Source organism: Xiphias gladius, chromosome 17 (genome assembly GCF_016859285.1).
Source record: "Xiphias gladius isolate SHS-SW01 ecotype Sanya breed wild chromosome 17, ASM1685928v1, whole genome shotgun sequence".
Taxonomy (NCBI): Eukaryota; Metazoa; Chordata; class Actinopteri; order Istiophoriformes; family Xiphiidae; genus Xiphias; species Xiphias gladius.
The window spans coordinates 6,981,737-7,006,338 of NC_053416.1; the positions used below are offsets into that span (position 1 = coordinate 6,981,737).

Sequence of the window (24,602 nt, forward strand, 5' to 3'; positions counted from 1 at the left end):
CTTTTTGGCTGCTCCCATTGAAGGAGAAAACAACAAACTTGCATAGTAAACAGTATTTTTTACACTGCTGCTTTGTTTGCTATTTTGTTTTTTTTTCCCTTTTTTTTTTTGCCTAATTGATAGATTGGATGTTTCTAAGAAGGAGTGAAGTTCGGAGAGCTCTTCACAAGGTTATTCACAGGAACATATCTGCATATGGAAATGTATTCTGAAACTTAATCTTCTTTGTCAAAGGAGTGCATAAATGATTACTGTAATAAACAAACTTAGAACCAGAAATGAAATTTGGTGCACTTTCCCTCTGTGTCTGTAAGCAATGCCATAGGGGAAGAGATTGCAAGAGATTTCCTCTCATTTGCTTTTTTATAAAAGAGTCTGAGGACGTTTCAGGCAGATTTGCCTTGTTTGCATTTAAATTTGTTTTCAGTGGAACGGGGAGCAAAAAAAAAAAAAAAAAAAAAAAAAAAAGGTAAGATATGGTAAAAGAATAATGACAGGGATAGGGACTGAGTTCAGAAGGGAGTGATGTGGAGGGAGAAGTGCTCGGGGATGAGAAAAGCTGCACTTTCATGTAGAAAAGGCTATGTTAAAAGTGAACAGCAAATCTCATTTAACATGGGCAAATAATACAATTTATACAAGACATGGTCGGGACAATTAAAAGCCCTGTTATTTTATAATGAAGCTGTCACCTCTGGTCATTTCTTCAGTGTGTTAAATGGAAGAACATGACACAAAGAGAAAAAATAAAAGGCAATATCCGACTCAGTCTGCAGAGATGAATGAACAAAGCTGTCAACAGGAAATGGAAAATTAGGAAAAAAAAAAAAAAAAAAAGGAGATTAAAGGTCAGCAGAGGATGGGATTTTTAGCATCAGCAGAAGAGAAGGGAGAATAAGCTGATGACAGAGCACAGGATAAAAGCGTAAGACATTTTCTCAAAGTTTTGTGGGCAAGGCAATAAAAAATCTTGTCATCACCACTATACATCAGAGCCCTATCCTCAGTACACAGAGAAACGTCTGTCTGTGGTGGAGATTCTTCATGCCAGCAGCTTCTTCACTCCACTGCCCTGCCGACTGCCCGGTCATACATATCAGTGTCAGTTTGGCCCAGGTGACCCCACAAGGGAAAGGAAGGTAAACCTTCCTACCACATTCACCGCTGTCTGTTCTTTTTTTCTTTTTCTTTTTTCTGTTCACTCAGTTGCTCCTCACATTTTTCTCAACCAACGAGTAGTAGTTTTGAACGAGGTGACCCATTAACGCTCCTTCTTTGCTCCCTAACGATCCCCTAACCAATTTTTTTCCCCACCTTGTTTTTAGAGGATGATTGCACTTCCCTGAGAGGAAAAGAGGCCGGACACGCACCGAGACAGCAATGTGGATGGTCAGGCCGTGTTCCAAGTTTGAAATGGATTGGAACCAAGTCTGGCTACTGCTATGTGAAGAAGATGAACTTTATGACTCTCTTGACATTCCATATTAAAAAAAAAAAAAAAAAAAGAAGAGAAGTACCAGCAAAGTTTGAGTCTGATCCTATACAGAGTTAACAATATGATGCCGTAACTGAATAGCAGCTATCACCTCAGGCAGTTACTGTACAGTACGGTAAACTTTACCCTCTCATAAGCTTAGATTTTCTGCAGAAGCGAGGACAAATGTAGCCTACGGTACATCCAAATGTGTTTTTAAGTGTCTGGTTTTTTTCCAGAAAGGAAAAAAAAAAAAAAAACTGTAAAGCTGCAGCAGGCAAAGTTGGAAGCTGGAAACCTTAGACGACAGCCACAGGTAACATGGCATCCTAAGACACAGCATGTGGATAAGAGTTGGCAACGGCATCGCTATCCTCTCGAGCAGTGCCTTGTTTGTAACGTTAATCAGTTTGGAGAGACCCAATATTTGCCTCCTAACCAAATATCAAAAAGTAAAAAATATATATTTTGAATCTCTGATTTAATAAGTACATTTCTAGATGGTTCCTACCTGATCCTGGCTCAATTAATTGGTATAAACAGCCCTGAGATTACATTTTAATTAGATATATGCAGCAGTTCACCCAGTCAGAGATGTGACGAGTCCTTTAGATTTGAGGGTTGTATGGTACCTGGAAGTTAGGGCTCAAATCGAACCAGCTAAAACAAGGACGTGTAACTTTTGCATAGGGAGTAGGTAAATTTAAAAAAAAAACAAAACAAGTTAATGCTGAGATGGTAAAATTGAATTACAAAGGCCGATAAGATAAAATGTGTACTGCATTTTAAGTACATTTAATTCAATTAAATGTTCGGGGATTCGTTTTATTCATTATTCCTGTCCTCCTTGTCGCTATCTAACTGCCTTGTTATTATTTGTTTGTCTGACCTTCAATTTGGTCAACCCTCTGCCTTAGTAATTTATTATATAGTCGGGGTTTATCTTATATTTGGGCCAATAAAGCATTTTCTGATCTGCCACGGCGTACGTAACTTGAACGCAAAAACAGTCTTTGTTAAGGTCATGAAACGATAGTGGTTGTGGCTGAGGGAAGCCGGCATTAGCTGTGAGCAAGGGGGCAGGATGCAAAGCACGGTCAGTGGTGTCAAAGTGAGACACTTTTCACATCCAACCACACAAACTCCCGCCTAAGAGATTTTGCAATGCTATGAAAGTTTCACACTACACCCACTTTTACCTCTGCATCAAACAATGCTTTGAAGGGGGGGTGCTGTTTTAGGTACCTGTGAAACAATGTAATCGGGTCCCGGGACTGCAGTTTGAGTAATAGATTCCTGAGTTTAAAGTCTTACAGATGACAAAACACAAGTTTATAGTACCCCTGTGGAGTGGTATAATACCTATAATACTTTTATTGTGGGATTTTACAACTCTGGAAAGTTATTATGTTGGCAATCCTTACATCTTTTGTTGCAAAGATTACCAGGTAAACAGTAGAAATACCGGCTGTGCACTTTCCGTAGCGGATATTGTCACGTTGCGGTCCAGCAAAAGTTGAGCCTGGTTCAACATTTCTGTGTCGGACGACCCTACGTTTTTTTTTGTTTGTTTTGGTTTTTGTTTTTTTTTTGGGGCTGGAGCGCTCTTTTTCGGCATACCCGCTGCCTCGGTTACATGAATGATGAGGGTGCTTAAGTCTGTCTGACCTGTCATTAGAGGTCGCTTGTAAACACTGGTCATGTTGAGCATTTCAACAAGCGGGCGATGCTGTTATTTTTCCGACGAGGACAATCTCAGTTCACACGCTTACCTCCAACTTCAAAGAGCAACTTAACACAGAGCTGAAAAAAGTTTCAAATCTGATACGCCTCTGATCCCCCTCCGCATCCTGTGTACTCTATCGCCTCTATCCCTGCTCCACAACTGCAACACTTCAACCCTGGGAGGTCAGCAAGTATTTTTAAACTGTTACTCTTTAACAAGAGCCACAGAGTCAAAAACACTCATTGGGAGGAAAAGTGTGTAGGAACTGGCTGCTGAATATCTCAGTAAATATGATTCAGCTGTAGGTCGGCTTCTGCTTTGAAAGCAGCTTTGCAAAGAAGCTCTTCCTGTAGCTCCCTCCCTCACGTCTCTCTCTTTGCCTCCGTCGACTCTCTTTAGAGGCACCGTCACAGATTGTTTACGGTGTAAACAATGTGCAACACCCAATATGAGGCTTCATTCATAAAATACACTAACCACGGCCAGTGACTGTCGTGTTACAGTGTTAAGCAACTAGCTCCAAGCTATCAAATGCAACACGATGAAATCAAACGGTTTCCTAAGTGGGAATATAAATAATTCTCAACAACTTACATGTGGTAAACACCAAGTTTTCCTCAAGTCTTCATGCACATTGCAAGAATAATAAAAGCATTTTTGCTTAAATTGCTTTCATTGCTTTTCGGAAGTCGCTGCTTTCTCCTTTATTGAAGTTTTTTTTAAAATTATATTTACCTTTTTATGCAATTTGTATTTCTGGAAAACAGCTGACCATTTGATTTAGTGTCATATCCCTTCACTTTCCTACTTTCAAGGGTTCAAAGCTAACAAAGCACACTAACCGCAAGAACACACACACAACCCCTCATGCTGTGCACTCGACACCAATTACCGAGAACCACTTAAGTAACTGGCACGCAGTATAACAATAGTTTCGGTCTCAAATGCAAACCGCCCGTAACTGCCGAGTAAATCGCCCTAGTAATGATAGGGAACAACATAAATCATGATCACACGGGCACAAAAGAAAGAGGGAATGTGGAGAAGGAAAAAGCGTCTCCTCAAGTGAAACACTGAAAGAAAAAGGGGATTTCTTGCATTTATATGAGCAACAGCAGCAGCGGCAATGGCAACAACAACAATAGCAATATTGATAATGTTGATTCATTACGTTCAGTCGTATTAACTACAGGTGTGACACTTTAGTAAAGAGACACTTGTTTTAATCAAGTCCTCATATTGAATCTCATTTGTGCCTTTTAGTTTTTGGACCTACTTTATTATGCAAATAACTGTTTTGCCCCTGCTCACGGAAAATTTGCATATTAAACTACAATCAATAGTTTTATTCAGTTGATGGGACAAAGGGTCACTTTTGTGCCCTTTGTGCTGTCCTACTTGGAGAGAATGGCCATACTCAGACTAACTTATCAAAGTCATTGATCTTCCAGTTTGAGCTGGCATCAGTATGTGCTGCTTGTGTTAATGCTTATCTGACTGGTCCCACATTCACCCGCTTACCACTTTGGGCTAAACCTGCTGAGCCAGTGTATGTTCACACCTGTGTGTGCGTTTGTACACATTTTATGCACCTGTGCATAAAATGCCCCTGTAAAATGTAGCTATACATACAGTACGTCATTTAAAATAATGTGTGTGTGATGGGAAATGGAGACTTTTCAGGGCGGTCATTTGTTTTAGACCAAAAGCCTCTGGGATGTTTTTCCAATCAAATCTGAATGGACTAGATTTTTTTACCATGCTGCAACTCCCCGACAAATGGGAATGGAAAGTACTTATTTTTCAAAACGAATATTCCAAACAAATTTTGAGCTCAACTATTATGCCACATTGAAAAAAATGTTCATAGTATGATACATATGATACTTGTTTTGAACAGAAATATATATTACTCTGGCTGTGGGCTATACTATTAAAGTTACAAAGGAATAATATAATTTATATCCAAACCACATCAAGATGTAACCAAGAGAATAATACTTAAACAACTGTAATACACTGGAGTGCGCAATAAATTTGTCTGCAGTTTCAGGTCTCTATATTTACACAGTTAGTAGAATTAAATGATTAAATGATACTGTGCAACCTAAGAACAACACAGAAAACATCAGAAAAGAAAAAAAGCAAGGGTAGTACGGGATGTGAAAATCACACTGGGTGAAGAGTTTAGCAGACGGATGGCTCTATATCACGTCATGACTAGAAAACGTGACTCCATTACCTTGTGCACGAGGGCATGCAGAGTTGAAAATACATCAGAGTAAAGGTCTGATGGCAAAATCTTCCGGCTTTGTCACCTGCAATGTATTATTTTTATCGAATCAAAAAATCTCTGTTTGTTACGGCAGGCATGGTAAATTGCTCTGTTGTCTGAAAGCTCCTTGGTTTCAAAGCAGAATGGGGAGAGACAACGCTTGTCTTCCAAGCAGCGTTGCATAATTGGTGCTGGCAGTACATTTGGCTGTTTTGTGTTCAGGCATATGCTTCAGGGCCTGTCTTGGTTTAGCCAATGCAGGCCTCATGCTGCAAGAGAGAGTCGGCATATGGGAAACACTCGTGGAATTACAATACAATGTTATGATGTGATAAAAAGCTTGTCAGGTGAAGGGATAAGGGAGAGATTCACAGCTGGTGGGTTCATTCCACACAGAGAGACCCAAAACCTCGAGGCACTCTCTAGCATAATGTTTTTCTGTGTCAAGGCCGTGCTCCGTGGTGCTGAATGGGTTGCTAGCGCATGAACCATTTAACTTGGCCTTGCTTTTATGATTGTTCTGTCTTACTTTCTTTTTATGTAACATTGGAAGTAGAGGAACAGAATCTCACAAATGTATGCAGAGTCAGCCCTCACACGCTGAGCGTCAAACCCCCTCTGTCCTTAGGCAAAACTGTCTCTAATTACAAAAGGTGATCATTTCAAGCAAACTGTCAATAAACAGCAATGCCAATAAAAAGCTATAATCAATGACGTCTTTCTTGGAGGGAGTCTGACCAGGTAACTGTTGCTCAAACATTTGTAGACACCACAGCACAGGACTGACAGGCTAATGGCTCAACATGAGCCCTTGCAATATGTAGCACCACGTTAGGTATAAATAGATAGGTTGCTAGATAGCTAAATAATCAGGCTGCAACGAGAATATCACATAATACATATAAAACCTAAATCGTTAATGTAATTAAGGTGCTGGTGTGTCCCAGCTGTCACACAACTTCTCGACCAAAACAAGAAAAGTTTCACTTGAAGCTCTAGGTAAAGGTATTTGCAATTTATTGTATATCATACAAGTGACTGACCTGCTGTGTCATGAAAAAAACCCCCCACTAAAGATGGAATAATAACTCCTCAGTGCTCTGGAATGTGCTGCATAATGCATGTGATTTCCTTTTTCATAAAGAGCCAGAATCCATGTGAAAACCTCTCAGAAATGGGCACTGCCAAATAATTTCTCATGATTTGTCAAAGACAACATAAATTTGCATGATAAGACAGCCCCAGCTCACGGCTGCAACATCTTACACAGGAGCACTGGAGCCAACAAACACATTTTAAAAAGCCAGGATTAATCGTTGCTAGAACTTAGAGCCAAAGCATTTTAGAAATCAAAAATCAGAGGGAACAGCGACACTGGGGGCTCAGCGATGGAGGTGGAATGCCGTGAATGCAGTGAATTTGAGACAAGACGCTACAGGTGAATGAGGTTTAAGAAAATGTAACCAATAGATATCACCATGAAGTTTCCCAAGTTGATTACTTACATGAAGACAATTATTTCTTTTGTATTACAAGTTTTCTGAAATATTATGTTTAAATATGCAACATAGGTATTATCTAATTAAATATGTGCTAATTTGCCTAAATTCCCAGAACAGAAATATGAACGTTGGACATGTTGTCAACGACATTTTGGTGACATATTAAAGACGAAGGCTTTTTTAACAGGAATAAAGTGTTGTACAAATCAGGCTATGAATGATAAATGAACAAACCCCTCTGTAAAAACCTTCAGAAGATAAACAGGAATAAAACTGGAAAGATTCATGCATGTAAGTGCTACTGAAATGGAGATTTCTGGCTAATTGTATTTTTAAAAAAAAAACAATTTTGAGAAAACGGCCTTTAGAGATATGTACTGTGATTGAAATCCACAGATGCAAATAAACAAAGTGTAGTAAAATAAACACCTAAATGTGTATTTCGGATGTTTGCTTTCCGAAAGTATGAAAAATAACATGGAAGCAAAATAGCCCAAAATCTCAAAATTGACCAGTCTATGAAAAAATTTTGTTTTTGCCTATATTGTCTCGCCTTGAAGAATGGAAACAACGAAAAACTGAGTTTGCCTTTCTGTAAGTCCTTACATTACAAGATAGGCTTTGGAAACACAATAAAAATCATTACACACATCGGACCACTTGTAGGCAAATAGTTATATACGCACTTTAAGGAGTCAGTTTACCCAAGTTACAAAAATAATAGAAGAAAACATATTTTCCTCACTTACACCTCACCTCGCTGTGAACTGTTTTCACCAGAACTACATTTTACCAAAGAATGAAAACTGTTGACAGCGGTTGGTTATTCGGAGTACCTTTGAAGAAGGAGACATTGAATTGTTTCTACTGTCATTTTTCAGTAGTTTTAGTATGGTAGGTGTCTTAGTATCTCTAAGACAAAGATTCTGACCTGTGATGGAAACTGCTCGCAACCATGCGATCTTGAATTGAATGTGGACATCATTTAAGAGAGGGAGAGAGAGGGGAGTTCTCAGGATGTACAGATAATGAGAACGCATCCGTGAAATTGAGCAGGTAAGAGGCTAGAGTGGAGTTAAAGTGCGGTATTGATCGGAGCAATCACCAAAGAAAACATCAGAAACCTCAAGGAGTTTAAGTTCATTCGAGACACAAGTCATGTACACTGCCATGCTCGTGTTTATCTCCAGCGCTCTCCAACATCTCCCTGCTCAGTGATGGAGGACTGTGCTGAAATAATATCAAAGAGCCGGAGACTGAAGGTGGACTTCGGGGCTCACCAGGCAGATGAAATGAGCAGCTGGTGATACAATGAGTCCGTTGTATTTAATGTTAATAAGGAGAGTGAAAAATATTCCCATCTGCCTGTGGCTATTCTCTCAAAACTACATATACAGTCATTTTAACAAGTCCTTCCAAAGGAATACGATGAGCTTCCGAAATGAGAAATATGACCTTTCCAGAATGGGTCACATTCGTTTCTTTTTCTGATCTGCCACCTCTGTGGTGAAGGTCTAGTTAAGTGGAGGTAACTGAAAGTACTTGGTTAGGGTCGGGCGAAAATCTGGTCCTGATTAAGGCTAGGAGATTGCAGATATGGTTTAACAACACTACTACAAACTGTGGATGTAAAGACCAAAGTCATGCACTTTGTTGATCCATCTATCCACTCCAACCTCCACCAGGAGACATTTTGTGATGTTAGAACAATATCAAGCAACTCCCCAGTTTTTTTCTTAGAGTAGTCTCTAATCACAGGTCATTTTAGGAGGTTTTTTTTTTTTTTTTCAGCAAATGCACTTCCATTTGCTGTTGGGCTTCTAAAACCTGGTCCTGATACTGAAACAGTGGACAATCTTAGACAAAAGAGCATCCTACACATACGCTGTTCGCATTAGCTTTTTCTGATTCACTCTATTCAAAATCGCACCATATACAAAAAAAAAAGAAAGAAAAACTGCAGTTATCCTCTCCGTGCTGGTGTCAGTCCAGTGGAAAAATAACAGGTCATGGCGAAACACACAGCAGCGTGGTGGGTTACTGTAGCTTTAAGTGGCAACAGAGGGCAACTGCTGCGCCAATGCTACCGGTCAGCTCTGCCTGTTGGCTCCCAGCGGCTCAGGCCCCATCAGCTTGGCTAAAGGTGACGATGCCGCAGCTGCTGGCCCGGCATTCCCTCCACCAGCTAGGCTAGCCGCCGTCCGACCGTGGGCTGCAGCACCAACAGCGGCGCCCTTCTCCTTCCGCCCCTTTTGGGTTGCATTTCCTCGGCGGAGGACGCTGACTCACAGAGAGCCCGTTTGACAACATTAAACTTGAAGCACTCTCCAGTGAGAGGGGAACAGCCAGGAACCAGCCTGCTGTTTTTCTGCTGCCATCCACTGATGTCACTGGATAATTAAAGTAAACTAGGAAACAGCTGCTTGCACATAAAAGTGCATTGTTGAGTTTTGTGGATGGGAAGCACCCTAGTTTTTCTAGGGGCCCCCTTATGGAGAGTTTGACTTACCCACTTTTTCACTATTTCATCTCAATCCCCCTACACAGTACGTCTCGGAAACATTTCTTTGTATGGCCACAAAAAAAGCCAGCCACATGAAAACTAAATGAGAGAGGACACTAACTCATTTAATAATTTTGTCTTCTAAAAGTAGCAGACCAGTGTACAAGACAGTTAAGCGCATGTTTTTTTTTTTTTTTGAAAAACAATTCTTTAACATTTTGCAGTTGCAATATGCTAAATGTACAGAGGAACAATCAACGACATTTAAAAACCCAGAGAAAAAGATAATGACCCTGGTCATTTTTTAAAAATTAAATCTCCGTTTTGATATTTTTATATGTTTTTTTCTTTCAGTTTTTCTGTTACCTGTTGAATAATGTGCAATATTCCAACCCTGTCTCCTAAAAATTTTATTTCTATACGAGTAAACTGTAACTGTCAATACAAAAATTAAGTTTTCTATTAACATAATGAGGATATGTTATTAATTTATGTATTTTGCAAGTGGCAAACACATTGCATAGAAAGTAAAATGTTCACAGATGACGTACTTGTTTTCCACCAAAATATCCCATCTCGCAGTACAACGACCACTCGTAGTGACTAAAGCCTTATTAACCTTTTTTCTGTTTTTATGTTTGGGCGCTCACATCACTTTTTTAAGGTTGGGAAAAGATCGCGGTCTGGTCTGATACGGACAAAAGTTCCCAGTGACTTCAGACACAACATTTAACGAAAAGCACCGTCTTTCCCTAACCTTAACGAAAGTGCTCTTGTTCTCTGAACCGAACCGCAGCAGAACAGTATTGAAACAGAATATATCATTTGAAAAATGTGGCCGGCAAAATAGTTGAAAAAACCTGTTCCTTTTTTTCTGTTTCATGCTCCGTGTGGAGCTGTGGCATCATGCGTAACTGCTCAGTAACTAATGTGCTGCTAATGTCCACATTTCTTTTCCTTCTGCTCCAGCGTCTTCAAACATCAAATTTTTAATAGGCACCATGAATGGTTTATGTCCTTTTTTCCAGGCCATTGTCAGTGTCCTTCAAATTGTATCTTTTATTGCATGCCACATTAGGGATGCTGCTGTGGCACTGGTTTTTCTAGCCTGCTCCGGTCTTGTCCATATTTTCCAGTGCCAGATTTCTAAGGTCAAATTTGTTTTTTTCTACCAGGTGTAATTGCGCTTCCCGTCTCCGCAGCATGCAGAGGTGCCACATATAGAGTGTGTGTGTGCCTGGAAGCAGCTGGCTTCTTGTTGTTTTAAAGGAAGTGTTTTCAGGAAGAACAGCACACCCGTGAGCTCCAACTCATTTTCAGGGTTGGGAGTTGGACTTCGTGGTGGGTGGGGTGAAATGTTCATCTATATTCTACAACAAGTGCATTCAGCAGCTTACAAATACTTACATTTTGACTGGGCCCACTCAAGCAAGGGAGATCGTTGCAAAAAACCATATCACAATCTTTTTAACACACAATCGTGATCGACAATCTGAAATGGGATTTTTCTTCCCAATTTTGAGATGTACTGTGGAAAATATCCAGACTCAAACTAGCCCATGGACTTATCTATCTGCACCATTTAAAACATAATAATGTATTAAAGACATCTTTTTCAAAATGGTCATGTGCATCAGTGGCTTAAGTCTCATGTTGTCCACTGCTTTGAACAGCATCATACCCTTTTGCTAGACAGATTGTCACCGCTTCAGTCACCTCTTTCCATCGGTTGCTGCGTTTATTGTATTTTTTTTTTTTAAACTGCTCTAACGTGTTCGTCAAAGTTAATTGTTTATTTTTCGAGAGCTCGTGAACTACAGATCAGTGGGGGTTGTACCAACCTGAGTGAGACACTCTTGGCATGTTCCTTCGAATGCTTCCCTTTAAGGTGGTTGAATAGATTCAAACTAAAGGTCTCAGATAACCCCGCTTTAGGAAATATAGCCGAACCACTGCCACACTTCTGACGGCGAGTTCTCTTACTCGACGAGCGGGCCTCGTGGGTAGAACTCTTTGTTGACGCTATTTCTTAAGACAATAAAATCCTCCCCTAGTGAGGATTACAAGATTATTATAAAGTTTCTGTTGTTGATTCACATGTGACTGCAGGGAGTGTCAGTAAGTTTAGCTGGCCTTAAGTTTCCTCTAGAGAGTAGTTTACGACTAGAAAATGTCCGCCTATTTGCTAAGTAAGAGAAGCTAGTTATTGGTCAGATTTTCAGAGGCTAGACGAGGAGTACAGATATCGCTGCCTACTGTTTATCTTTTGCAAGACCATTAATCCAGGTCAAACCGCTTCTTAAACCAGATGAAATCTTACCGAATATCTTGCACAGTGAATAACAAACAAGGAACTGCGCACATCACACGGCAACAAATGATGCGTGTATTCAATGAAGTTGTCATCTCTTGGTAAAGCTTTTGTTTGGGTGCCGAGATGAACCCGGGTCAGGACCGGTCACATTCGAAATGCACCTCGTGGACACTTTGCCTCAGGCAAGCCAAGCCCTCCGTACCTCCCCACATTAAGAATGCACAACACTGGGCCTTGTCTCTATTTTCCCCTCTATTCATTCACATTAAAAATGCCACTCTGCTCAGTCTGGCGGCCCGTGCTGCCAAGCCTACCAGGCTGTGAGGTTTTAACAGCACCTTCACCTCAGTCTGTCTCTAAACTCAGAGGCTATTTATAATAGTGCAACATCTAGCCAGGAAATCCAAGACAGAAGGTGGTGCAAAGTGCAAATTCATTTAAATTTTAAGTACTGTCACACATTACCTATATTGCAAACTCTCCAACCTATGTTGGGGAAAAGAGGTTGCCATCATGCACAGTAGATTATAAGTAATATGTTACACTATATCTGTGATTTGGTAAATGTACATGCTGGACCCTGAAGATCCTATGATTCTGCAGCTTACTAGCTTTTCCACCGAGTACAGCAGGCAGGCATTAAAGTCTGGTTAGTCCTGGGAGATTGACCTTTGAAGTGCACACTGAACTGTAAAGCAAAGCGGATGATTAAATCAGAAAGCTGTCTCAGCTCATCATTATAACAGTGAACATTGGGAAAATAAAAGTCCAGATTAGAGCTGCTCTGCACAAAGGGAGAAATGACTATTGACAATATTGATCATGAAAGCACTGAAAACAGTATTTTTGGCACCATGGCTTTCATTATGTTAAATGTTTGCTTTGTCTTTCTCACATCATAACTTACAGAATTACACCCAGTTGAAACACTGCGGGCTTTGAAGGGCTTTCATTTCTCTGGGCGTTCTGTGTTTGATCAGAAAACTTGGCATTTTGGATGCACAGCATTTGAGCGCTCAAACTGTCTGTCCCGCTGCCAAGTTAAACCGGGGCCGCAAACATGCACTGAATGGGAGCTGTGAAACAGAAACCAAATGACATGTAGCCCCCGAGGAGGGAACGGCGATTTAGTTTTATTGTTTTGGGGGTTTTTTTTGTCTGTGTTTACTCACAAATATGATATTTGCTAATTTAACCTTAGCCTGTGTGTGATTTTCAGTGAAATGAGATTGTCCTGAGAGCAGTCTGATGAGCCTTTCCATATAAATTTCACAATGGGTTTAACTTCTTTTGATGGACATATTAGATTAAAATCTGTCATGGTCTCAGTCCATCAGGCTTCTGAACCCATCCACCCGCAAAAATACCAAAAGTATAAAGAACGAGTTAAGAAAAATTTCCGAGACGTGAACGTGAGGAAAAAATGAATTTATGTAGGAAATAAGGTCATTTCCATTTTGACTTAGGGAGCATTGTGTTTGAAAGACTACACCGTGCATGAGTCACAATAAATAAGATTTGATTACGTGTTCAGTGTAACTGAAACATTCAGAAAATAGATCGATGGTTTCTTTTTGGAAGAGAATGATTACATGCCCATCTCTAATGAGATGTATCTGAACTGCTGTACTGTATTTAACAAGACATCAAAGAGAGAAACTCGTTGAATGAAAACTAAACACTTTTCATCTTTTAATTTTCTTTGGAGAAAAAGCACTCAGTGTCATAAATACCAACCTGACACAACATAACATTTGAAAGATTTAGGCAGCACCGGGGTGGAACGAATCCAAGCGTAGCTTTCAACCGATGATTAGCTGGAAATTATAACTTTTTTTTCTAAAAATAAAGTTGCACTTTGCTATTATATCTTTGCCTTTATGATCTGACATCTCTCGTGCTGTGAGGGTTGTCAGTTCAAACATCGCCCATGTAAAGTTTCTACCATAAGAAAATAGACTAGTACCATCACAGTTAACCTTGCAACCTGAACACAAATGACTGTATAAATTAAATATGAAATAAATTCCCAGATGCATTTAAAATGAATATCATACTCTTCACATTTGGCCTCTAAATCAGCGTTTACATTTGAAGCCTTTGTCTATATCTCTGTGGGGTTGCATCCCGGAGTAGCTTAGGAAGTAGCTTCCATCTTGCTTCATTGTCTCTGACTGCGTCTGCCTGAAACCGGCTCCGCGCACCCTCGCCACACCTCCCTCCCTCCCTTAACCTATTCTCATTTTCTCATCCGAGATGGCCCCTTGATTTTTGACGTCTGCTCTATTTCATCTCCGTCCTCCTTTCGTTCTCTTTCTCCTCCTTGTCTCTCAGCAAATCCCGTGCTTCCTCCACCTCTTCACCCACTGCTGCCTGAGGGTTTTCAGAAACTGTTACATAATGCACTTCAAATTATCACAATGCATGTATTATGGATACGGGGAGATACAGCCGGCATTACGGGATCTGATAACGAATAAAGGAATGAAATTAACGATCACTTGCTTTTCCGATTAAATGGCTCAATCTATCACGTTCGTGGTTATTGAGATTAAAGAATGTTGTTCAGTCAGTTGCTGTGTGTATGCACGCATATGTGCAAACTTGTGCTCCTGAATCATCCCCCATCTCAGTACTAAAGTACTGATAACAACTGGGTGATTCTGATGACACATGACAGTAGTTCTTACATTGTCACGGCTGTGCCTCTTCCCCTTATAAAACAGCATGACTCTCCTACTCTTCATAGTGAGGGATTTCAGTCCTTTTCCTCTATTATTTAAATGTTGGGCTGTCTTTTGGGCTGTCTATTTTATTGCCCGTGTCCTTGCCATTTTGTCTGCTTTTGAACTCTCTCCAACCCGTTCCATCTGCATCTCTTCCTCTCGCTCCTCTCCGTCAGGCTGGTCTGAGCTCCTCCTGTCTCCTTTATCCAGCTGTCTGCGTTCAAGGAAATTACAGAAGTCATGCTTCACCCGAAAGACATAGGACAGTGTCTCGGCCCAGCTCAGGCAGAAGTAGACTCCCAGAGCCTGCTGAAACATCACCAGCAGTCATGTCCAACCTTCACTTCTGCCTAAATACTCACTGAGTAAGACAAAAAACACTAAAACCAGATGATGAAAGAATTATAGGGCAAAGCCTGAGCACATACAGAAAATCCCCCAAAGCCCCACAGACACTCTCCTCCCATGCATTATAGATCAGTGGCAACCCAGCTTCCCTATGGATCCTACACGAAACTACATGATGAAACATGACCGAGGGGCCAATATTTGTCACAATGGGATGTATAATGGGATGTCAAATGCAATTTTCATGCACGATTCCAAATGATTCTGTATCAAATAAATGGATTAATTCCAATAAAACTAGCAACGGAGCCCCTGTGTCTAATCTCTTCCCCTTTTCTTTTTGAGCTACAGCTTAACACTCTTCTATTTCCATTCCGCCTGCTCTGTGATCTCTCCCCTCTCTGTGCCTCCTTTTACCCATATCCTCTCTTACACACATAAAACGGTTCCAATACGGTCGTTGGGTGTAAGGTGTGAGCCTGCCACGCACCAGAAAGCCGAGAAAGCTTAAAAAGGATGAAAAAAGTCTGATTGATCTGACAACCTGTTCAGCCGGCTGATCTCCGGTTTTGATTTTAATGAATTAAAATCAAACACCCAAGTGCCCCCGTGGCAAAAAAAAAAACAAAAAACCTTGGTCAAGAGCATAAATTATAGTAGAAACCAGAAAAAGTCAAGGATCTGAGGATGCCTACTGGGTCATAGTGGAAATGAAGGGCATAACTATGTTTTAAAAATGATAAGCAGAATATTAAAATCCATTCTAAACCTAAGAGCTGAGAAGGACCACAGCTAGGGGATTTTTACCTAACTCAAATCTTAGCTTCTGCACTCTGTAGGCCTGCACACTTGAGATATAAGTATTAGGGGAATAACAAGAGTTATTCTAGCGTAGAAAATGGGTAAATCCACATTGTTTAAATCACTGAAACCAGGTTTACAAAGTGCTTTATATCAGAGGTAGTGACAAAATTTTTAAAAGGAACTTCCTATACCGTATGTACCATGTGTATCAAACCTTGTTTTGTTGTGCTTCTTTCAGTATATTTGATGTGGTTTTGATGTCGCTCTGATTTGCTTCTTGTAGTTTGTAGTAGTCAAAGACTCCCCGAGACAGAAGTCCTAGGATGATCCTGGAAAGCCGAATGCTTAAAATGTAAAGTTTTGAAATGCAGACCTAGGAACTGTCCAATAAACTAAAAAGCTGAAATTGTCCGTGTCACGTTTCTGACATTTCCTCAGGCACACGTGCAAACATTTGCAAACTTCTGAAGATAACCCATAATCACTACCCATTTGTAACAACAGTCCTGATCTTAAAAAGGAAAGATCATCCATCTCTGCTGCCAGCACCAGCCATCACAAACCAAATGATCGTTTTAATGTCCTGGGCCTGCAGGAGTTGTTCTTCATAAGTATAATTAAAGTAGATCAGATACACAAGTGCAAGCTCGATCGTGTGAGATGGTCGGGTCTTTGGCCTTTTGACATAAAAGATTATCAATTATTACTATGGTTGCCACTTGTCAATCAATAATCAGCTAATCATTTCAGCTCTGGAGCACTGGTTGGTTTCTGGGCCCGGGGCCCTGAAGAAGGCTAAGCCGGCCATACGCCCGGGAACAGGAAAAAACAGTAATCTCAATATGCAGCTGGAGCAGCGGCCTTCTTGCCGACATCCCAGCTCAGCTGGGCTCTAGTGACAAGACCACACTTCAACACAACTGTACAACAGTTCTGTCACAAAGTGCTCAACTCAAAGCTTCACCAACAGGCTTTTTCTTTTTTTTTTTTGGGAAGACGTCAACATGATTGACTGTGAACTGCAGTCAACAGTTACTGTCACTCTAATGTATCTCTACCACACAGCTGTTTGTTTTCATATATTGTGTGTGTGCGCCACATAATATTTCTTCGTTTTTTTTTGTGAAATGTGGTGAGATTTGTGCATATAAAGACCTACAAGTACACAGACGCAGCACCGTTGTACAACAACACACAAACTAATTTAGTATTAACAAAGTTTAACTTCCGCAAGTAAGAATACAAACATGTTCAAAACGAAACAGTGACATCACAGAAAGTGACCAAATGGCTTCCCAAGATAAAACTGTTCTCACCTTGGTTGACCGTGGACATTGGTTGGCCCATTTGGCCCCGCTAGTCTCCCCTGGCCAACGGGTCCTTACATCTCCATGAACACCGGAGCAAACTGGTAACTCTGCAAGTGGTTACTTTTCTCACATCAAATATACCAAAACCTCAGTCAGTGTCACAATTAAAGTGTCGGGACAAAAAAATTACAACCATTGGGAATCTGGCATGGGTTCTCTGCTATCACCGTTGGTTGATGCGAGAATCCATACCTGTCCCCCACCCCCGTGTGTACAAAATCAGCTTCTCTTTGAATTGGAACAGTGCTTGGGCTGCGACTGATGGTGTTTCACGAGTTCACAAGAACTCAGGTACAGAAAAAAAAAAAAAGAAAACTGAGAAGAGGCTTGGGCTCGAGTGTTTCAGGACCATGGAGAGAGAGAGACGAAGCGACTGTTTTTACAGTGTTTCGGCACCGTGAAAAGAGGCAGCGACTGGATGGGAAACGCTGCACTTTTAACGCTGCTACGGAAAATTATAAGCATTGTTTTTGTAGAGAGGGAGAGATATGATGTTAATAAAGTCTCTTTGAAGAGAGTCTCTGCATTGTGGGATCCTGTCTAACTCTTTGAAGGTTTGCAACACCTAAGCCCCTTCAAAGAAAATCTCAGGGGGGCAAAAAACCTCTGCCCCACACAAATGTGCAAGGCACTTTTCGCACACGCATACACACATTCACGCAAGAAAGCACAATATCGCAATTAGTTATGTGGACTTACTTTACTGTATTTTCCTGAATATGCTTTCTGCGCTTTTGCAAGCAGGCACGCATCTATATGTTATGAGCGCTTGCGTACGAATCCAAGCTTTTTCTTTTTTAAAAGACATATTCCGATGGACAAATGGCTCTAATGGCTCATAAATGCATGCATGTGTGTGACTGTGCGTCCGTGGCACAGGCTTGCCGGTGTACAATAGCACAGGAGGAGGGAGAAAGCCCTTTAAATTTAACATTGGGGTCTTTGAAAAGACCAAAGGGGGGGGGGGGGTTAGAGGGAGGTAATGCGCAACCGCTCTGCAATCCTAATGTAGCTTGATTATCTGACCAACATGTATCAGAGTTATGATCTGTGGGGGGGGGGGGATATCTCGATGCCAATTTATTGTCAGAATAATAAGGAGGCTGTACTATAATGTTTACAACAGTAAGAGTATGCACATGTCACCATTGTGGGTAGGTTGAGAATGGGCAATTAGTCATCGCTCACCAACCTCGCAGCGGATGAGACATCGTCGTCCAACGCGGTTGGCAGACTTTACTTTCTTCACTCTGCCATGGCAGGGACTTGTGCAAAAGCTATGGCGACCGCGGTGGGTAAGCACAATGGCACCCTCTGCTCCCGCTGTGACTGTTTATACACGGTTTGTTAGGTCGAGCGCTCCCCCCCCCCCCTTCTAAACGGTCGAGTGGGCCGTTTCAGTCTACAGTGCCCGTTCTCCGGGTTCACGACCGTGGGCTCGGCGTGGTCTCCGAACTGCCGCCGAGTGGGCCGCTGGCGTAAGTCGAGGGAGCTCAGCGGTGGGGGGGGGCGCACCGAGCGAGCAGCAACGCGGCCTGTTTTAATGGCACTAATGAGGGTATAGGAAAACCAAGGGATAGATCAACCCATAACACCCAAGAATACCTTGAAGAGAAACTAAGCAGGACACGTTTTTTTAAATTAAGGTTCAAAATTAAAACTCCGTCGTAAAGTCTTATCTGGTCGGTCAGTTGGTCTCTATGGGGCAGAGGGTGGGCAGGTGGTTAAACCACAGATACGACAGTTGTCCGTGCGCGTACGATCGCTCCTGGGACAAGGGCTGAATCTGACGGGTGTACCACCAAGTGTCCCGGTGTGAAAGATTCACCTCCGGGCCCCTTGGTGCTCGTAGCTCAGCCGAGAAAGTCAACACAATTCGCCCCGTTCGCCACAAGCGCTTCCTCCCACGAGCACGGCGGGCTCTGTGAAAAACGCAAACGTGCCTCGCCAGAGGTTCAAACGGGATCACCGCACACGGCACGATAGCATTGCGCGCGCGCGTGTGTGTGTGTGTGCAGTGTGATACAGAAACCAACGCAGTTTTTTACCGATTCTCACCGGGGCCACGTGACTGCGCGCCTTCACTACTGCGTCTCCGACGAGTGCACTCCAGAGACTGCGCAGCTCTCACATTTAAAAAAGGTCAGTATCAAAGTAAAGCGGGAGTTGGAACGAAAAGCGGCAGAGCTGAAGCACGTTCAACACGCTCCTCCTCCCCTGACGCCTCTAACACCCTAACATGCCCAACCAGCACCGACGGCACACTTTCGTTGCGCCCCTTTACCTGATCTCCTCTCCACTGTGTCTCCTCGAATAAGATCCGGCGCTCAGCGCTCAGCGTCGTCTCTCACCTGTACGTCGCTTTGGATAAAAAGCGACCGCCAAAAGGAGAAGACGTGGATGCCCAGAGTGACAACAACCAACCCATAACAAGACATAATCTCTGTCTTATTCACACAAGAAGTCTGGAAGACTTCTGTCTGATTCCATTACATCCTCTGTATGCTGCTCACTTAAGTCTGTCACTGCGTAAAGTTTCAAAAGATAATGAGTAAAAGGAAGATTGTATCTGCACTACACGCCAATGAAATCAAACTGGACATATTGCTCTTCGGATTGCAAATTAATTTCTTGCTTCTTAATTTCTTACCACCTTCAATCATTCGATAACCCCTGGTGCAAGGTGACTCAGAGCTATGGATAAGCTGAGCCTTACCACGAAATCCACGCTAGAGTACAGAATGTGGGAGTCTTTCTCCGAACACACTCCGGCGACCACTGTGGCCACCTGGCCGTAAAAAATATGTTCAAATAAAAGAAAAAATGTCTTCCCCTGAGAAACAAATACAAGGGGAGGTTCATAATGTCCTTCAATCAAAGGTTGTCGTTGTTTTGGTTGGTCCTCTAGGTACCTTAACCCATCTGCTAATAAAGAAGAAAGATTTCGGGTTGCATCCCACCGGCTGAAAAAGAGTTGCTGATTTACAGAAAATGCAAATAAATGCACATTTCCTGCCCTAATTGTTGCCTGATAAGGCACAAAACACCCGGTCAGCACAGCGCGGCCGACTTTGCTGCATAAGATATTCATCATTACGAGTTTTCGGTCTCGCGTTTTATCCCAAGAAAGTTTAAAAAAAAAAAAAAGAAATGCCACTGGGGTGAGATATTTGTCTCTGGGATTATTTGTGCCAATGGTTTTCGGTAAACAAAAAGTGTGAGTGTTAGTGACGGCAAATTAGCTGGTATACCAAAAATATAAAAGAAACTGTTTAAGATTCAGTAAAATCCCCGAAGGGGGCTCAGTTTTCCACGGAAAAAAGAGTTGAATTACAACCCCTAGGGCATAGTTCTTACCCGAAGCCAGGGTTCAGCGAGGGAGCACTCCCAAGTTCTGGATCTGGTTGTATCCCTTGCCACGGCTGCAGGAGGCCTCCCAGGTTAGTGCCACGCGTTCGCATCGAAATGGGCTCGTCGACGCCCTGACAGCCGGCACCTGTGCTCATTAACCAGCTCCTGCACAGCAGGTGCGAGAGAGACTAACTTTGAAACCTCACCAGAGAAAAGAGGGTGCAGCAGTTAGGGAAGAGAGACACGCCAAGCTGTCACGGTGGTTCTAATAGCGCGAGATATCAATCAAGCTGCTACTATGGCGTAACATCAAAATGCGCAGGCATACACTAAGTGGGCAGCGGTGAGTCTGCAACACACTAACCCACTAAATGGCAATGCACAGGTCGAATCCCTGCACCGGCCATCGGGGCGTCCATCAGCAGCCACGTGTCCCGTCAAGACGCTCTTCGGCGAGATATAAAGCCCCACAGTGCTCTGGGTGGGAGCTGCAGCCTATGTCAACTGGGAGCTGCAGCCTATGTCAACTGGGAGCTGCAGCCTATGTCAACTGGGAGCTGTAGCCCATGCATTCGGGTTGCAGGCAGGCCGACGGATGTAGGTTGACACCCTCATCCAAAGGCAGGCGTTTAGCTGGAACCGCGTATTATGTGGTGTGAGTTCAACTGAATGTCTATATTTTTAAAAAAGAAAAGGAAAAAGAACAAAAAAAAAACCTAGACAAAATGCACAAAGTTGCCTCGGAAGAGCCTTTGCCACTGGGCTCGTTGATGAGGTGAGTTGATATTAGGGGGCAAAGTGCGCTCGGAGGTGTGAAACGCGAGCAGGACGCTTGGAGGAATGTGGTGGGCGCGACAAACTAGATTTGGTCTACCCGGAATTCAGTCGAGCACAGATTTCACACACAGTCATACACGGCTCACATTATTATGCGAATTCGAAGTGCCATTGTAGGAGATTGAAAGTTCTGGCATGGGCATAAGCGAGAGTGCAGCAACTTCCCCCTAAAATGGGAGCTACTATCGGTGGTTGTGATCACTATTCATCAGGTCGACCAACCCTGTAATTGTATGAATTTAAGCTACGTCCGAGCAAGAGACGAGAGATCTTACCCGAGTTCCGCAGCTTGCGGTTCCTGAACACCGAGATGATCACCAGCAGATTCCCCAGCACGTCCACCACCGTGGTGAAGATCAGCACGCTGGCCAGGATCGCTATAAGCCAGGCGGGGCGGGCGCTCCCCTCCGTGGCCAGCGAGCGCTCTAGCTGCCCCAGCCGTGGCTCTGTCCGGTTCTTTATGAGCGTGGATGTGTCCGGCATCCCTGGCCCACAGCCCCAACGCCGCCGTCGAGTCCAAACTGTGCTCTTATGTCCCGCAGGTACCCGCGGTACCGTTGCGTCCTAGATGAAACATGGGAGCGCACCTGGGTGCCTCGCCGCGTTCCACGCCAGCGCACGTCAAGTCTGCTCCTCAAAGGTGATATGACTTACTTGATATAACGTGGTGATCACGTGTGACCTATATAAAGTTACATGGACTCCTGGTTTTTTCAGAGTCTTCTAAACAGAAAAGTCATCCATTCGCGTGCCACCTAAAAGCTCGGACACGCGGCGGTGCCACGCCTCCCCCCGGTTGAGGAAATGTAAATTATTTGTCCTTCAGAAAATGTCTCGTAAAAGGAAGCTACAGACCGCTCACATTTCAAGTCCTCGTCCTCTCCAAGTGTCCCTGGCTTGCTGGTTGGCATCTCTAACTCTTATCAGTCCGCATGCGCCCCGCGTTGAGAAAAAAAAAAAAAAAACCCGAAGCCCGTTCCTCCTTTCAAATGTCAGACCACAGTACCGTCTTCGGGGAATCCGTCCGATTGGGCTTGCGGATCCTTTGCCAGCCTTTAGCCACGTGCGATGCCCTGGCTCGCGCTGAACCACGACGCCACCGCCGCTGTCCGTGGGGAGGCGGCGCGGTGGTGGTAGACCTCACAGAGGAGCCCTCAGCCAGGCGCACAGCAGGACGTGGAGAAATCCACGGAGTGGGGACCCGCTGTCAGAAACCCCATTTCGGCTCAACGCGTTTCTCCCTGCCCCTCTCCTCTCACCGTCTTCCACTTTCTCGTCTCCTGCTACCGTGCCGAGTGTGTGTTTGTTCAAACAAAGATTTCCCTCTTTATTCCCAGCACGACTTCCCGGGATCTGTGATCTCTGCACAACACTCGGAGGTGCCTTAAGTGTACACACAAAGGGAACCAAACATAAAAAATCAGGCATTTTCTCGATTTTATTTTTTTGTTTTGTGTTTTTGTGGTTTTTTTTTGTGTCTTAGGTCTTTGTCTGAAGTGATAAATTTCGCGCTCCACGGATGTGGGGGTTGTCATCCCGTCTCTCCTCTCATTTTTCACATTTCCCTTTAACCTGTCACCCGTCAGTGTATCATGGGAGTCTTCCAGCAGCCAACGCGACACGGTTGCTTGAACCAGTATCCGGCAGCTGCGAGTGCATGCCTCCACCAGGGTGCCATTTTTGGACTCTGGACCATGATTCACTCTGTGCACAGCGCAGTCAGAGCAAGTGGAGGGTGGCAGGCCAATCCAGTTCATCCCTAGCGCGGGTAACTGGTGGCAACGGCGCAGTCGAGCCAGTGGAGTCATACGCCATCGATAGGCAACTGTCAGTGCGGGTGGTGACACATTGAGGCCAGCGCCATTCACTTGTTCAACTCCGGACCGCTGGGGGTGCGGCTGCAGCGGATGCCCTCGAGCAACAGCGGTGGGGACAGATTAGAGCAGCTCAGTGCGGTGTCAGCCGCAAAGCAGGGCGATGTGTTCCACACGGGCTGATGTGACGACCAGGAGACGGACAGTTGTGGCTCCGAGGGTCAGCCAGAAACACACACAGACGTTGAATATGGAAACAAACTCAATAGCAGGGACATGGACTGAATGAATGCCTCACACGTCAAGACAACCAATGGCAATGACACTACAAAAGACAAAACTTGAATCTGCTAATCAAAAAACTGCAGGGCTTTGATAATGCTCTGCTGAGAGCCAGCTTCCCAGACCCCATAGCCATTGTGCTCGCTGTGTGTGCTTCAGCTGGACCCTCAGCAGTCTTAAAGCACTCACTTATGGCAATGAAGCATGTTGTTGTGGGAATAAAAGCGGGAGCGGGGAAGTGGACGAATGCTGCTCTGACAAACTGGCCCGAGACTCTGGGAATCAACACCGTCCCCTGCAACAACCCGTAATGTAGCCGCCCCATATGGTCATGTTGCTTGTGCTGTACCTTATAGAACAACATGGGGTTTATTAATATTGATGACGCGGTCTTTGTTGGCCTACTCTTCTCAGAGCCATTGTTCTTACAGTGTTGCAGTCTTGAGTAGCACTCAGTATGCACACAGCGCGTAATAAAACAATTGGCTATTTGTGGATGTTGTACTCGCAGTATGGGTTTTTCTGTAACACTTTGACGATCCATCAAAGATGTAATGTGTAATATTTCGCCGTGCTAAGGGCATTGCCATCCTATATGGATGGCAGTGTCGTTCCACCAGTTGGTCAATCGACCACCAGTCAGACTGAATCATGTCGACAACTATCGGATGAACATTCGTGAAATCGTGCGCAGCCATTCGTGGTTCTCAGAGGATGAATCCCACCGACACCGATGATCGCCTCATCTTTCGTCTAGTGCCACCATGAGGCTGAAATCTGTTGCTTTTAATGAAATGCCGCGACAACGTTTGACTGGATAGCCATGAAAATCCCCTTGGCAACAAACATTTTCACCTATCCTGTGAAATATCTCCTCGTGATGGACTGGCACAAAGTTTTGTGGTAGACGTTTGTGGTCCCGGGAGGATGAATCCTAATGACCGACGTTGGCACTTAGCCGAAAGCACTGCTGTGCCAAAGTACATCCTCACAGAGCTGCAACGATGGCTTTGGACATTTGCTCTTGTTGTATTGCATTTAAGTGAGACGTAACATGTAATGGAGTGTTCAGTATTATTGCAGTTACTGTAAGGCATTTTAATTGAAATTGGTAATACGGTAGAAGTAAATTTGGTGCCACCATCTGATTATCTTTCTAAACATATTTGAGTGATGGCTTTGTTAATTTTAAATATAGAACCTCCTATAAATAAAAAACTTCCAATAAATAAATAAATAAATCCTTAACATTCATAATTGCACATGCCTTATTTAT

At 43.2% G+C, this 24,602-nt stretch overlaps 1 protein-coding gene across 1 annotated transcript in view; it reads right to left on the bottom strand.

Moving 5' to 3' along the window:
- Positions 1–20,888, bottom strand: part of mtnr1bb (melatonin receptor 1Bb) — a 30,892-nt gene extending 10,004 nt beyond the window's left edge. Inside the window, exon 1 of the mRNA XM_040150934.1 lies at positions 20,400–20,888. The gene's annotated coding sequence lies outside the window, so the exon portion shown is untranslated. The remainder of the gene's footprint in view (positions 1–20,399) is intronic.
- Positions 20,889–24,602: the final 3,714 nt, after the last annotated feature.